This window comes from Bombyx mori, chromosome 10 (genome assembly GCF_030269925.1).
Source record: "Bombyx mori chromosome 10, ASM3026992v2".
In the NCBI taxonomy this organism is placed as follows: domain Eukaryota; kingdom Metazoa; phylum Arthropoda; class Insecta; order Lepidoptera; family Bombycidae; genus Bombyx; species Bombyx mori.
In genome coordinates, this window is record NC_085116.1 from 17,167,550 (window position 1) to 17,181,809 (window position 14,260).

General features: G+C 37.6%; 1 protein-coding gene across 4 annotated transcripts in view; it reads right to left on the bottom strand.

Moving 5' to 3' along the window:
- The window catches only part of LOC105841811 (uncharacterized), a 61,890-nt gene extending 50,735 nt beyond the window's left edge, over positions 1-11,155 (bottom strand). For 3 of the 4 annotated variants that reach the window (XM_012691369.4, XM_038013183.2, XM_038013182.2), the window contains exon 1: positions 10,987-11,155. The gene's annotated coding sequence lies outside the window, so the exon portion shown is untranslated. The remainder of the gene's footprint in view (positions 1-10,986) is intronic. The other variant, XM_021350009.3, reaches the window with a different exon arrangement.
- Between the last annotated feature and the right edge of the window lie 3,105 nt (positions 11,156-14,260).

Genomic DNA, 14,260 nt, shown 5'->3' on the forward strand with positions numbered 1-14,260 from the left:
AGTGAAAATCTTTACCAAAACGTCACTTAACGAGTGCGTGCGCCAAGCCTCAGTTCGGGAACAATGGAGAACAGCTGTCAAGGCTTTAATAAACAAAGATTCTATATAACCACGACTTCCCCGTCAACAGTAATCGTCTATGATGAATAGCCTTAAAGACAAGCCCATCTTTCCTCACGGGTGTCGTAAAAGGCCACTAATGAATCCAAAAATGGACATTAGCGCTCTGTTATTATTAAATTTACACACTGTGATCGCCAATTGGCATTTACAAATGATAAGACGTATTATGCACCCACACGGTTACGTACCACCATTCTGACTTTTTCAGCCACGAAGCAGTTCATACGTTCAAAGACAGCTGTTATAAAATACAACGGACACTAAAACTTCTTGTTTCAAGGTGGCCAGCCGCATTCACCACTCCGATAACCACTTAACACCGGGTAGACCGGTATATTTGATAATGAACAAAATGCTATCACCATTCTTCTTCTCAGTCGTACACTCCTGGCGGAGTGGTCGTGGTTGCGTATGTCTTAATGCTTGGTTGCGGCTTTTGAGAGACTTCTCCATCTCTCTCTCTTTGTGGCGGTACGTGTATATTCGCTATCACCATAGCCATGCCAATAGTAATTGAATCAACTGTCAGTCTATTACATAAATTCTTCACACAAATTACCACACTACATTTTCTAGCATCGTTAAAAAAAGGAGCAACTCCTTATATTATTAAAACATTGAAATTGTATGTAAAAATATTCAGAATGCAATTTGTTCGAATTGCTTACGCGTTGAACAGGGATCGAAACTAAACCGGTATCAATTACTCAGTTAACATATCCTAGCCTGAATACGTTTTACGATCAAAGAGAAATATGAACGGAATTCAAGGTGCAAATATATGATCTAGAAAGCAATCTGGCCTGGGCTTCGCAACTTTTCGACAGTGTGCCTATTTTGTGTGACGTCATAATATTACTTCCGTATTTAACATTTCAAATGCTCTTTTATAATCGCATCTTTCATCATTATTCATCGTGTTTTTTTTGTATTGAATCGTCAATATGTTCACCGCCCTGATGTTAAGTGGTACCATGAATCTCAATAGTATAGTATATATAACAACGGCCCCACCTTTAAAACCCGTAATTACGCTTTATATATTTTTATTTTTATTGCCCCACCCTTCAAACCGAAACGCATTACTGCTTCACGGCAGAAATAAGCAGGGTGGTGGTACCCACCCGCGCGGACTCACAAGAGGTCCTACCACCAGTAAAAATTTTTATGGGTTAGATCGATCTGATTGTGAGACCTCAAGCTTAGGGGTCGCATTGAATGGACACGAAGAGAATGATGTCAACGTCTGGCCACCAATAAAAATACTATTCTAAGAACAAGAGCATTTGTCATAATCCGTAACCTAAGTGTAAAGTCAGCCTTACCACATCGTCACGTGTGAAGAAACCGTTTATTATCAACACACACGTCAGTAATGGATTTTTTCGCTACCTGCTTATTTTCTTGTAATTGGATATGGCTCGATTGTCGAATGTTTCGTATTGAAAAAAAAAAAAACATTTTACGTTTGTGGAAAGCTGTACGTCGCGTATTTGTGTCGGAGAAAATTTACAATTTTTCATCAACGTCATTATACACGCTCACACAGAATGTATCTATATTCGTGAATGTGGACTGCTAGGTTTCTCTTACGTGTATGTAGCATCACTTAAGCTCTATATTATTTATTATTTTAGTGTTCGCTCACTTCCAGAACGACTGTACAGTCTGGAAATTAACAAATAAATATAAATCCTATTAATAAAATTAGCCCTTACCCATAGACCAATTCATAAAAGAAGTGCTTTTTTATTTATGTATCCAATAAAAGCAATTAATACAAAGCTTATTTTCTCAAGTGTATAAAGTTATTTGATTGAATTAAATTCTATTGATATTTTAGGTTATTGTTGTTAGATAAATGAGTTTACATCAACTATTGTGGAGACCCTTCAAGAACTGGGAACCGGTTACACTGAATGTACAGGGGGACCCTAATTTGTACATGTGTGCGTGAGGCCCTTTCGAGTAGAGATTACATTAAGTTTGAAATGTTAAAAACCGTATTAGCTGTAGTACTGTTCAATTTGCTTCTTCAGCTTTTCGCTTCGGTTTCCTCAATACTGAGGGTCGTGACCTCCTCGCAACAGAGTTTATTGTAGATCACTCTACGCCATTTGTCTACCTGCCGTCGAGTGTAGAGCATCGTGGATTGTGGTGTCGAGTGTAGTGCGGATCTGGTTAGTCCAACGTGTCGAGCCTATACCCGGTGGTCTTTGTTCGTCCACTTTGCCAGCGCTCTATTTTGTGAAAATGTTTGTCCAACTTGAAACTTGAATGTATGAGCTTGAGGTCGAAGTGGAATAGATCTAAATTATAGTACTCTTTTTTGTTAACGTAAAAAGTTTTTTATAATAAAAAAAAGAGTACTATAATTTAGATCTATTCCACTTCGACCTCAAGCTCATACATTCAAGTTTCAAGTTGGGTAAACATTTTCACTACTTCCAGTTCTTTTCTAACTCTTTTCATGGGCATTACTTTGGGTATTTGGGAGAAGGCATATTGTGAACTTCACTTCCTGTATAGTGCGAGGTAAAAATAACTTCTAGTTTGTTTGATAGCTTTAGCATTATTCCAATATAATTAATAATTGAGTATCTTCTCAGGGTCGGTTGCCGCTTAATATCCGATGTCATGTATGACTTGCATATCTATGTCTTTTACATCCACTTCAGCTAAAATCAGTAACGTTAAAATCATACGAGTAAAAGAACAATTTTTAATACAACTCATACGTAAAACCTTAGTACAAAAGCTCGTCATCTCGTGACAATACCGTCAAATTGACATTTACACCATTGATATAAATAAAGCGGAACGACTGTGTGTTAGTCACGCCACTTGTATTCACGATGGTCTAAGCCATCAGTTCCTATAGGTGTAATGCATTTTTACAATTTGAGGTTTCATAAGTGCAACAAGTCTAGGGATTGAGAATTTACCAGAAGAGAGAGAAGAGAAACGACCGCATAGTTGCCTGCCATACCTGCCTGTTTTTGCCGTAAAGTAGTAATCAGATACAGTCCACTGAGCTTCGTGACGGATCTTCTCAGTGGATTCAACTAGTGCTAGCAACGTCCTCAGGTCAGAGCCCCGTGAGCTCACCTATTTGCTTCGTGATGCTGGCATAGCCTCAAAAGGCTACCAGCTCAGGTAGAGAAAAAAAGGTGTGGCAGCCATTGTACGGGAAAACTGAGACCTTATCACTTACATCTCAAGTAATCTACAATTACGTTGTAGATGTCTATGGGCTCTGGTAACCACTTAACATCAGGTGGACCGTGAGATCGTCTACTCAACTAAGCAATAAAAAAATAAAATAAAAAAAGACTATAAAAGTAATAAGTAAATAAATAAAGGCTTCTAGATTTTTTTATGACTCTATTTCCAATAAAAGCTGAATTTAATCCAAAATATTACAGTTACCTACCACAATAATCGTGACATTAATAGTTTTAACATTTTACGCGACACAGGCATCACAATACATACTTTTCTTGTTATTATAACACAATAAATAAATTGAAATCTTTCAAAAACGCCACCGCTTGTGGCTTGTAGAACACGGAACAGAAGTGAATTTCGTTAGTTGTCAAAACTTTATTGATGTAGAGCACATTTCGTTCTGTAGGGATGATATTGTACAAGCAAACGGTTTCACAAAGGGACGCTGCACTCTATTGTTAGCACTTCATTATTGTTCAATGTACTATGGCTGTTGTTTCCTGAGAGTTTTGAAGTGTTCTGTTAACGATCTCTCAGCTTGCTTGTTTTCGAGGAGCCAACACCCACCACCATGAATACCACTTAGCTCGGGGCATGAGGTTAAAGTTTAACAATTAGTGATTGCTTCACAGCAGGAATAAAAAGATAACTCTTAAAAGGAAAAGTTACGTAGGGACCATCAAGAGATACGTTACTGTAAAATTGTTACAGCTCACAAACTACAAAATATGCAAAAAATAACGTTCACACATACAAATCGGAAATTCAACGCTGATATGCGTCCGAAGCGCTAGTTTTATCAGCAAGTCGAATGACGAGTCCGATCAGCTATTGCCCTTGAACAACTAGCAGTAAATCGTACGTAAAGTGTGGTAAATAAACTGCGACATTCTGGGTAACGACTCCATTGTGGCGGCGCGTTATTTACGTTCTATTGCTGATTGTTCCAGAACGTAAGGATGGGACGCGACTACACAACTTACGTGTTTTTGAAAGTACAAAAAATATTATTGTTATAAGATGCCAGAGCTTGTCTTCGTAGGATAACCCCTTAGGCTACCAGCGAACAAGTTGGGAAAAAATATAATTTATAGAAAGTCGCATATACCATATTAACAGGATTCAAACAGTATATGGTCACATGAATACCCTAGGCGCCTTACCATGCTACAAATGCTTCAAGTTTAATTTACAAAATCCCAGTAAATTAAGTGTTTATGGGCAACCCTGAATGAGCACCGCAGCATGCTACCGTCCTGCCGATTACCAACCGCACCGTCAAAGCCTGCATTGTTCCTCAAAGCTCCATTGTTTCGGAACTTAACGCTTATTAAGAAAGGCAGGTCAAGGCACCCCAAACACACGCAGGACATCGAAATAGTTGTATAATCTCATCCCTATAATGAAGAACTATCGGTACATATATTAAACAGTAATTTAAATCAGTTTATTTATTTTGAAAATGAAATATCATAATAAAAAAAAAAAATTACTCCCTCATCCGTGAACTGATTTTAATATTAGGTATACTCGTCCGTCACTAGTGCATAGAAATAAATATGGTTATAAAACAGCGAATAAACTGCTTCAAGCGATCTCTTATGGCCTTAGCCCTGGCTGTGGGCAGATGCATCCCATTAAATAACTACAAGCTGGGCTTGAATATTTAAATACTAAAGCGAGAGAAATATATCACTGCTGGTAGCCTGCTAGCAACGTATTGACAGCGTTAATGCATTTAATATTATCCGAAGACACTAGAATATCTCACGTTAGAGTTTATCTCACACTTTTGTTTCGATTACAATAGCATCATAAATAAAGGAATACCGAACATTTTTTAAGGTACAACTCACCTACATATTTACCTCCAGTCTTTTGTTCGTAGTTTCAAAGGAATTCAATCCTTAGCCCAAAAGACATATGGTATTCAACGTGTTGGCAATATTAATGTGTTTAGAAGAAAAAAAACTCAGTAGGCACGATCACTGATCGCATTTCATAACCAGAGGGGTTCGGTTAATTAAATACTTATGTAAGTTCGAATGTTGGAGGATTAAATGTATACCTACATTATTCCTGGCATTTGTAATTTGTATTTATTGTTGTAATTAGAGCTGCTACGGACACTATTGTTACTGAAAATATTTCTAGGCAGCGGCTTCACTAATTCTCTGCCTAGAAATGCCAAAAATGCGACGTATGTTCTTACCATCCGGTGGGTAGGACGCTCATCTGCGCACAAGCGCGTAAAGATACATTTGTAAATAAATACACTGTAATGCGGATTTAAACAGCTGAGAAATAAATAAAACTCCTGTACTAATTACTGACTACGCACACGTTTGGGAATGCGTAATTGAAACCGGGGAATGCATTCCGTAATCGAATAGCTTAGATTGTAAAATAATGATCAAAAAACCTCTTGGAATGCACCGCAGGTAGATTAATGGTCGACTTTCGGATGCCATAGACACGGCCCACTGAGTTTCTCACCGGATCTTCTCAGCGGGTCGCGATTTCGATCCGACGGTAGATCCTGCGAAGCACTGCTCTTATTAGGGCTAGTGTTAGCAAATTTTCTCAACTCTGAGCTCACCCCTCTGGGCGTAGCTGGAATAGTCTCTTAGGCCTTAGGAATAGATAGGAGGAAAAAAAGCTTTCGTAGCATCATAACAACGCGAGCTTTTCTTGAGGATAAAATATGTAGTACATATATCCATGAGGAGTTGAAAATAATACTTTAAAGTGAGGTAAGAATTTGAGCATTTTAACAAATGTAACGCAACATTCTTTCGACGAATGGAAGAAGTTTAATAAAAGCTGAATTGCGCTAATGATATTTACAAGATAGGCTGGTATATAATGTGTCGATAATTCGGACCGTCGATCTACCGAATCATAACACCCGCTCGGTGAAAGATCTTCTTCTTACTAATGTTTCCAATAAGCGACACAATCTGGTCATCTGGTCATAGTAATTATTTTATTGTTGAATCAATTACAAATCGTACACATAATTTGATTACACTGACGAAAAGCGTTTTGGATCAAAATCGACAGAATGTGTCAGAATATCTATTCTCAAAAGTAAACAATAGAAGGGATATTTATAATATTGTGTTGTTGTCAAGGAACTAACTAGGAAGAGGGGCACTGTCCTCTGATACTACTAGTCTGGTGGCCGAGTTGCTGCCCCGAGAATTTACGATAAAGACGCTCGCCACAGATCATTAAGCCTGGAGAGAGTGTGAATAGTTATCTACGGAATCTTATAATTATTGAAATTACTCCTAGATTGCAAGTGTAAGATTGCAGGATATATTCTCCACTTCCCTTTATACCATTCACATTTTTATGGATGATATTTTATATATCCCTGACGACATATCATATTAATACTAAGTACTACTACTGGTCTACTGGTGGTAGGACCTCTTGTGAGTCCGCACGGGTAGGTACCACCGCTCCGCCTATTTCTGCCGTGAAGCAGTAATGCGTTTCGGTTTGAAGGGTGGGGCAGCCGTTGTGACTATACTGAGACCTTAGAACTATATCTCAAGGTGTGTGGCGCATTTGCGTTGTAGATGTCTATGGGCTCCAGTAACCACTTAACATCAGGTGGGCTGTGAGCTCGTCCACACATCTAAGCAATAAAAAATAAATAAATAAAAAACTTCTTTCTACGCGTCTTTTATTCATTACACAAAATTACCACGTCTTGCCATCTAAGTGTTGAGCTATTAAGGTTTTGAAATATTCACTAATCTCTCTTTCCCTCGACACAAAGAGAACACACAGAAAATATTTTCATAAAGCCCTTAGAACTTTGTTTACATATCACAGTGCAATGCACACACTCACTAAGTGTACCCGCAGCGCTTGAACTTAACAAATCGTTTGAGTAAAGCGGTCGCTATTGATCTCTTTTGTTTGCGTTATTCACTGGCTTATGTTTTGTTTACTCACTTTGAAGATTAACAACAAGTTACCATTATAGCCAGTCTAGATTGCCTATACAGTCCACGATTGACTGCCCATGATTAACTCATCGATAATGAAAACACAGTTTTTTTTAATACCTTTGATGGTTGGACGAACTTCTGGTGTTAAGTGGTAACCGGAGCCCATAGACATGTACAACGTAAATGTCACCACCCACCCCGAGACATGAGTTCTAAGGTCTCAGTTTTTACAGTACAATGGTTGCCCCACCCATCAAACCGAAGCGCATTACTGCTTTACTGCAGAAATTGGTGGGGTAGTAGTATCGGGCGGTAATCGTGCGGACTACCAAGATGTCCTACCATCAGGTAATTTAGGTATGTATAGAAACATTAATTATTATGAAAAATATTTAAGGCTTTATGTGTCTTTAGATTAAACAAAAACCCATGTTCTGATAACCCCACAAAATTGAGATTATGCGAAACGACAGGAGTCGTTCATGTGCCCATCATAAATAGGATAAAAAGATTTACGTAACCAGTGCTAAAAGTTAATGATTTGGCATTCTAATAACAAAATTATAAGCCAACACACACCGTTAATGAATTCCCGCATGCCTACATTCGAACCATATTTACATTTCTCTCTGTGTTCATTATCAAAGAAACTAGCAATACAATGAGGTCGGTCAACTCTATTACAATTTAAAAATGAATAAAAACCTTGTAAATAAATAAAATTTGCATGTAAAGCACGCGGTCTCCGCCATACGTGCGGCAGCGAGATGAAGATATCATACCACATTTTAAATTCAATGGTCATTTTGTTTCGTATTATTTATCAAATAAACATAATTATCACGTCGGCTCTTATAAAAAATCTGCTCAGCGCGTTAACAGCGCCGACAATAAAATGGAATTAATTAGAATTGAAACCGTATTTTTATTAAAACGAAATATTATACATAATATCAAATACATTAGATATATATTCATAGATTACTGATTAAGCTCTCATTTATGATATTCCGGTAATAAGACTTTTATCGAATTGTATTTATTTTTGAAATGCATTTATGGAGATCATTTTTACCGCATATCATCAACTTTGAAATGAATTATATAAATCAAATTGAAATTACGACTACAGTATGTTATTGTCATCCCGATTGCACGTAACTCCTGGCCACCGGCAATGCCAAGGGCACAACAGCCTCGGCATTTCGCAAGCCACTATTTTCGAACCCGTTTGAAGCAGAACATGTCATGGCGGTGCGGAAACGTCGATGAAGGAAATTCATTCCATAGCCGGATTGTACGTGGCAATGAGATGATGATATCCATAGAGTGTAATCACAACCTACATGCTGCTTATAACATAAATGTGCTGGATTGTTACAGGATAACGGCTGGCCTGCAGCTCGATACGAAATATTTGTTTGCTGAAAATTTATTTATCAAATATCCACTTTTCGTTTACAAATATTATATTAATGGTAATTATAATCTTATTTAAATGTATAATCTTAATATCTAAATTTAAAAACTATTATATATATATATATATATATACTATATAATTAACTATATAATATTCAAATTAGTAAAAATTTTCAAAGTATCTTATATATTTCGATTTTTTTTGCAATAAATAGTGTTAAGCACAGTAGGGTAGGTTCCTGTCCTGTCCTGGCGTTGAAATAATATGTTTTATTATAATCAGAGAAAAACACTGATTTGCTAATTATAATTTGAAAATTGTACGCAATGAAAAGTGTACAAATGTGGGGGGGGCCAACGAACCTGCAAACCTGTATTTTCGCAATTTTTTAATTTTCAATTCTAACTTTTGTTTTTAAATAAAGGACAATTACTTATTCAAAAAGTAAGGTATGTCTTTCTATGAATTTTATTTTTGATAAACTATTAGTTTTTGCTTACGTCCAAATTTCGTAAATTCAATGCGTATAACTTTAAATTTAAAAGAGTTTTTAATTCGAAACTCCACATAAGATCAAGGATTTTTGTTTAATTTGTTATTTTAGGGACCCACACTAGACAACAACGGATACACAGTCCGGTCCAAATCACTATCTTTGGCATTCATGGTCTGGAAGTATATGTTCTTGTACGCGTGTTTCAAGTACCCACTGAAGAAAATCCTACTTTGGAGTAATTGTACAAACAACGTTTCAAAATTAGCAATTTACTCATTGGTTTTCTGCAATTAACGACTTTGATTTTACGAGCATGATTTTATTCAATCATCGCAGAAAGAAAACCTGGGGCCCCCTAGATGATTGGTGAAATATGAGTAAATTTAAAACTCTTTTAGGATAGGTAAAGTGGTTGTTTTTGTTTCCGAAAGCAAAGGGAATATCTTCGATAAATGAGAGCATTTTTGCATTGTTGACAAGCGCGACGCGTGCGCAGATACAAAACTATGAGTCTACCAGTAGCGTCACTCATTGACACTGGTAATGTCAGGCATAGCAGTGACCATCAAATTTAATATTAATTTTATTTTATATTTATAACTTAAAAAAAGTTCTAGATTCCGTTAAGTTTGTCTTGGTTGGTACACATACGTAACGGCGGTTTTCAATCTATATATTAATACGTGAAGCAAAAACATTGTATCCCTTTTTACGAAAATTGCGCGGACCGAGGAGTATAAAATTTTCCACACTTCTAGAGAATATAGAGAAGAAGTGCACAATGCTAATATTTTTTTAAAAGAATGCATAAAAGTTACATTAAATCAATAAAGAAAACATTACACACACTACATACCATGTATTTGACGCACACACGCATGCATACTATTTATTGTCAAACTTTTGTTCTTGACGTTTGTTGTCAAATTGAGATTAAATATTGTTTGGTTTGTTAACATTTTTAATAGTGTAGTCTTGGCGAAGTTTGTGATTATAGAAGTATAAAATACAATCATAATACTGTACAAACTTACAATTCCAATTAATTATAGTCGAATTTCGACTACTGCGGGACCTCTAGTATTTTATTAATGTTTTAATGGTTATTTCTAATTAAATAATTACACCACATTATTACTGCTATTTTGATTAGATTACAATTGCGAATTTAATCTTATTAAACTCACCGCCTTCACATATAACTCAAGCGATTAACTGTTTGTTGATTGCAATTTCATTCAATCCTAGCTCTAGAAACACTAATTGAGATCTAGAAACTTTAATCATTAGTTCATTTTATATGTGACTACGCAAATCGCATTTGTTAATAACAAATTAAATGACACTTGAAAAGGGATTTGAGTTAAAATTGAGCATTTAAAATTCTAATCAAATCTATAATACCTATGTAAAGATTTCCTTGTTTCTATTAAATTTTATCCTTTTTAGTCCTATTCTGCTGTTTTACCCGAGCTTCCATAAGCTGGAAAGATTTTTTTTATTGCTTAGACTGGTGAACGAACTCACCTGATGTTAAGTGCGTAGCCCATGCTTAATACTTCAATCTGTAATATTCTATGATTTCTATTATTATTATTGTACTTTCGCTATTTTTTTATATATTTAAACATTGAATTACATAATAGTTTCTTTACTTTAAAATTATGTAAAACTATTTTAATTCACTGATTACGCTTTAAATTTAATAAATTTCTTATTAGAGCGCCGCTAAAGATGAGGAGAAAACTCACCGTAATATGAGAGAAATCCAATACCACTTTCCACAAAAAAAAACGATTTAACACCAACACCAAAACACAAGAAATTTGTTCAAAAAAATATAATGATATTTTAAGTTATCGTAATAAGTTGAACGACGTAGCGACACAAGCACACGCGCTGTGGCTCGGGATCAACTGACCATAGATTATATAGTGAATCGGCATGAGTCGACGTGAGCTCTTGGACGAAGCGACGGTTGGAAACTTGGGAAGCGGTGGAACAACCGTTTTATCTTCTATAGACTCGGAGATAGAAAAGAAATGTTTAAATTGAATCCATATTTTTTTTATGATGGATGGATTACTGGTGGCCCGGAGGCCTTTCCAGTTTCACCAGGACAGGTGGGCGAGCAAAGGCTCAGCTAAGAGGGGTGGGATTTGCTAACATCTGCCCGAGCGCCTCTGGAGGAGAATGATCTACCACCGGATCGGAATCACGACCCGCTGAGAAGATCCGCTGAAAAACTCAGCGATCTGATTCATGTGTTAGGTTGCACGTCGAACTCTTTGTCCAGTTCGACGAGTACGGTTACCGGAGTTCCTAAGCCTGCTCCTAGTGTTAGAGCTGAAGGCGTCTAATGCCAAGGTTATTGGATCTGAGGGATCCATAAGGACTTGTCTAGGGCGTCGACAGTGACTGACTCCTGCGTGATCAGGATTCGGGGAGAAGTCAGCGGCAGTAACGATAAGGCGACTATCATGACGCATAGGCTTATCGAAGTAGTGTACGAGTATGTAGTACACGTCAATCGTCGTGTGTCACAAATCATCTCTGCCAAGCATCGTAGCCTCGACGCAAAATTATAATTTACGTAATTATTGGTGGTAGGATGTCTTGTGGGTCCACATGGGTAGGCACTAACACCCCGTATATTTCTGCCGTGAAGCAGTATCTAATGCGCTTCGTTTTGAAAGGTGGGGTAGCCGGTGTACTGAAAAACGGAGACCTTAGAATTCATATCTTATAGTAGGTGGCGGCATTTACTCCGCCATTTGGGCTCCGGTAACCACTTAACAGGGTGGGCGCTTGAGCTCGTCCACCTATCTAAAAATATCAAGTAATAAAAAAAAAGACTTTTCGATATCGAGTCGAGTGAACCCGCTCCTCCCCGTGACCTCTCACGGCTGGAGTCCCGCAAGGCTCTGTCCTCTCGCTTTGCCTTAGACGCCTTCATCTCTAACATTAGGAGCAGGCTTAGGGACCCCGGTAACCGTACTCGTCAAACTCGCTGAACCCATGCATCAGCTTGCTCAGTTTCTCGCCGGATCTTCTCAGCGGGTCGCGATTCCGATCCGGTAGTAGATTCATTCGCGAAGCAGTTGCTCTGGAATTGTTAGGTCTCCTTCGGAGGCGCTCGGACGGCTGTTAGCAAATCCCACCCCTCCTGGCTGAGCCTTTGCTCACCCACTTGTCCTGGTGAAACTGGAAAGACCTCCGGACCACCAGTAATCCTTCAATCCTAAAAAATAAATAAGTAAAAAGTACTCGTACACGACTCGTATTACTCATAGTGAGGCAGTTATGTTAATTCTCTAGTGTTGCTGAGTTCTGTCACAAAGCTGGCGAATCGTTCGGTTTAACTGATGAGCCGCCACTATATACATGTCAATTAACAGTGTGCTTAGTGCGAGTTTTTTAACGTTCTCGATAGCGTAAAAGTTATATCAAATTTGTATGCAGTAGGAACAGCGCCCCTAGCGGCAAACGTAGGCAAGCACACAGGCTACATGCATGACGTAGGTTAGGGATTGCACACAATGATACCCTGTTCGTTTGGTTTAAAGCTTTTTTTACCATTAATTTAATATTTTTAGGAGAAGCGGTGATAAGCGAACTTTTATTATTTTATCGACTACACAAAAGCTTACTGAAGCACATACATATGTATATAGATACCTAAATGTGAATAGCCAAAGTGTGTAAGGTTTTCTTACATAACAAACAATACAATCGCAATGTAAGTTTCTAGTTGCGCTATGATTCATTTCGTTTATAGTCATAGTTTTTCACCTCATATCTAGAGCCGATCGATTCGAAATTACACATTGGACAGTAAAATTAAGACAAGAACATTTTAGTAAACAATTAGGCAAATAGACACTCATACAAAACACGAATGTTTCCAAAAAATATCGATGGCGAAAAATATATTCAATACCATGACTAGCTCTTACACCGTAATGACCCTAAGGGCACCCTGGCCTATGTTGTAGGGTGTGTCTCGACACAGCCGAGGTCACATCGACCTCTAACTTCTTGAGATCTTTGATTTAGCGCTAGCTTTAAATTGTTTATATTATAGGCTCACTAGGAACAACATAGAGATTCCGTTATGGAAAAATATGGTGGAAAAGTGTGTGAAATACACTTTATTTCGTTTATCGTTTTGACTAATATTTTCCTCGGTTTTCGCGAATCGCAGTTATAATTTAAATTAGTTTTAGGGTCTAATCTCGCTTACCTTGCTAGTTAGGTCAATTTTCAAACTTTGTAAAATATAATATCAAACCAAAAGAAATCACCATAAATGAGAAATCAAAATATTATAGTAGTTTTAATTACATTGTTTTTTAAAGTTTATTTTTTACTATTTTGATGCACTGTAGACTTGGTTTTTTTTTTATTGGTTCCATTGGTAGAGTTTTATGTTTAGTAGGGCTTTGGCTGTTTGACTACGGCACACCTGATGTTAAATGGTGTCCTGATCTCTTAAACACCACAATGTCGTTCTTCCTATATCAGATCGGAGTCTCAATTTTACTCTAATAGCGGCTGCTTTACTTTTCAAATCGAAACACGTAATAGTGTCACTGGCGAACTAGGCCGAATAGAAGTAGATTTTTTGAGGCAGGTAGCAACTGCTCGAGTGCCTTGAACGGAGGCCTAACTAGTAACTGCTGTAAAAAGCTGCTTCGCGAATGCATCTGGATCAAAATCACGACCCGGTGAGGAGATCCGGAGTAAAACTCAGCTGGTTGATTCTATGGACCAAATGTCATGGTAGGCAGTGGCTTGGCTCTGCCCCTGGCATTGCTGACGTTCATGAGCGACGGTGACCATTTACCATCAGGTGGGCCGTATGCTCGTCTGCCTACAATGGCAATAAAAAAAAAGAACTCTTGGTCAAAGTCACCCAGGACGGTAGCCTGTAGTTTGACAGCAGCTAGCTAAAATTAACTGTACTGACAGAAGTAGCTATCCGCCTGGTCCAATAGCAATACCAATACGTTCTGTGTGTTGTTA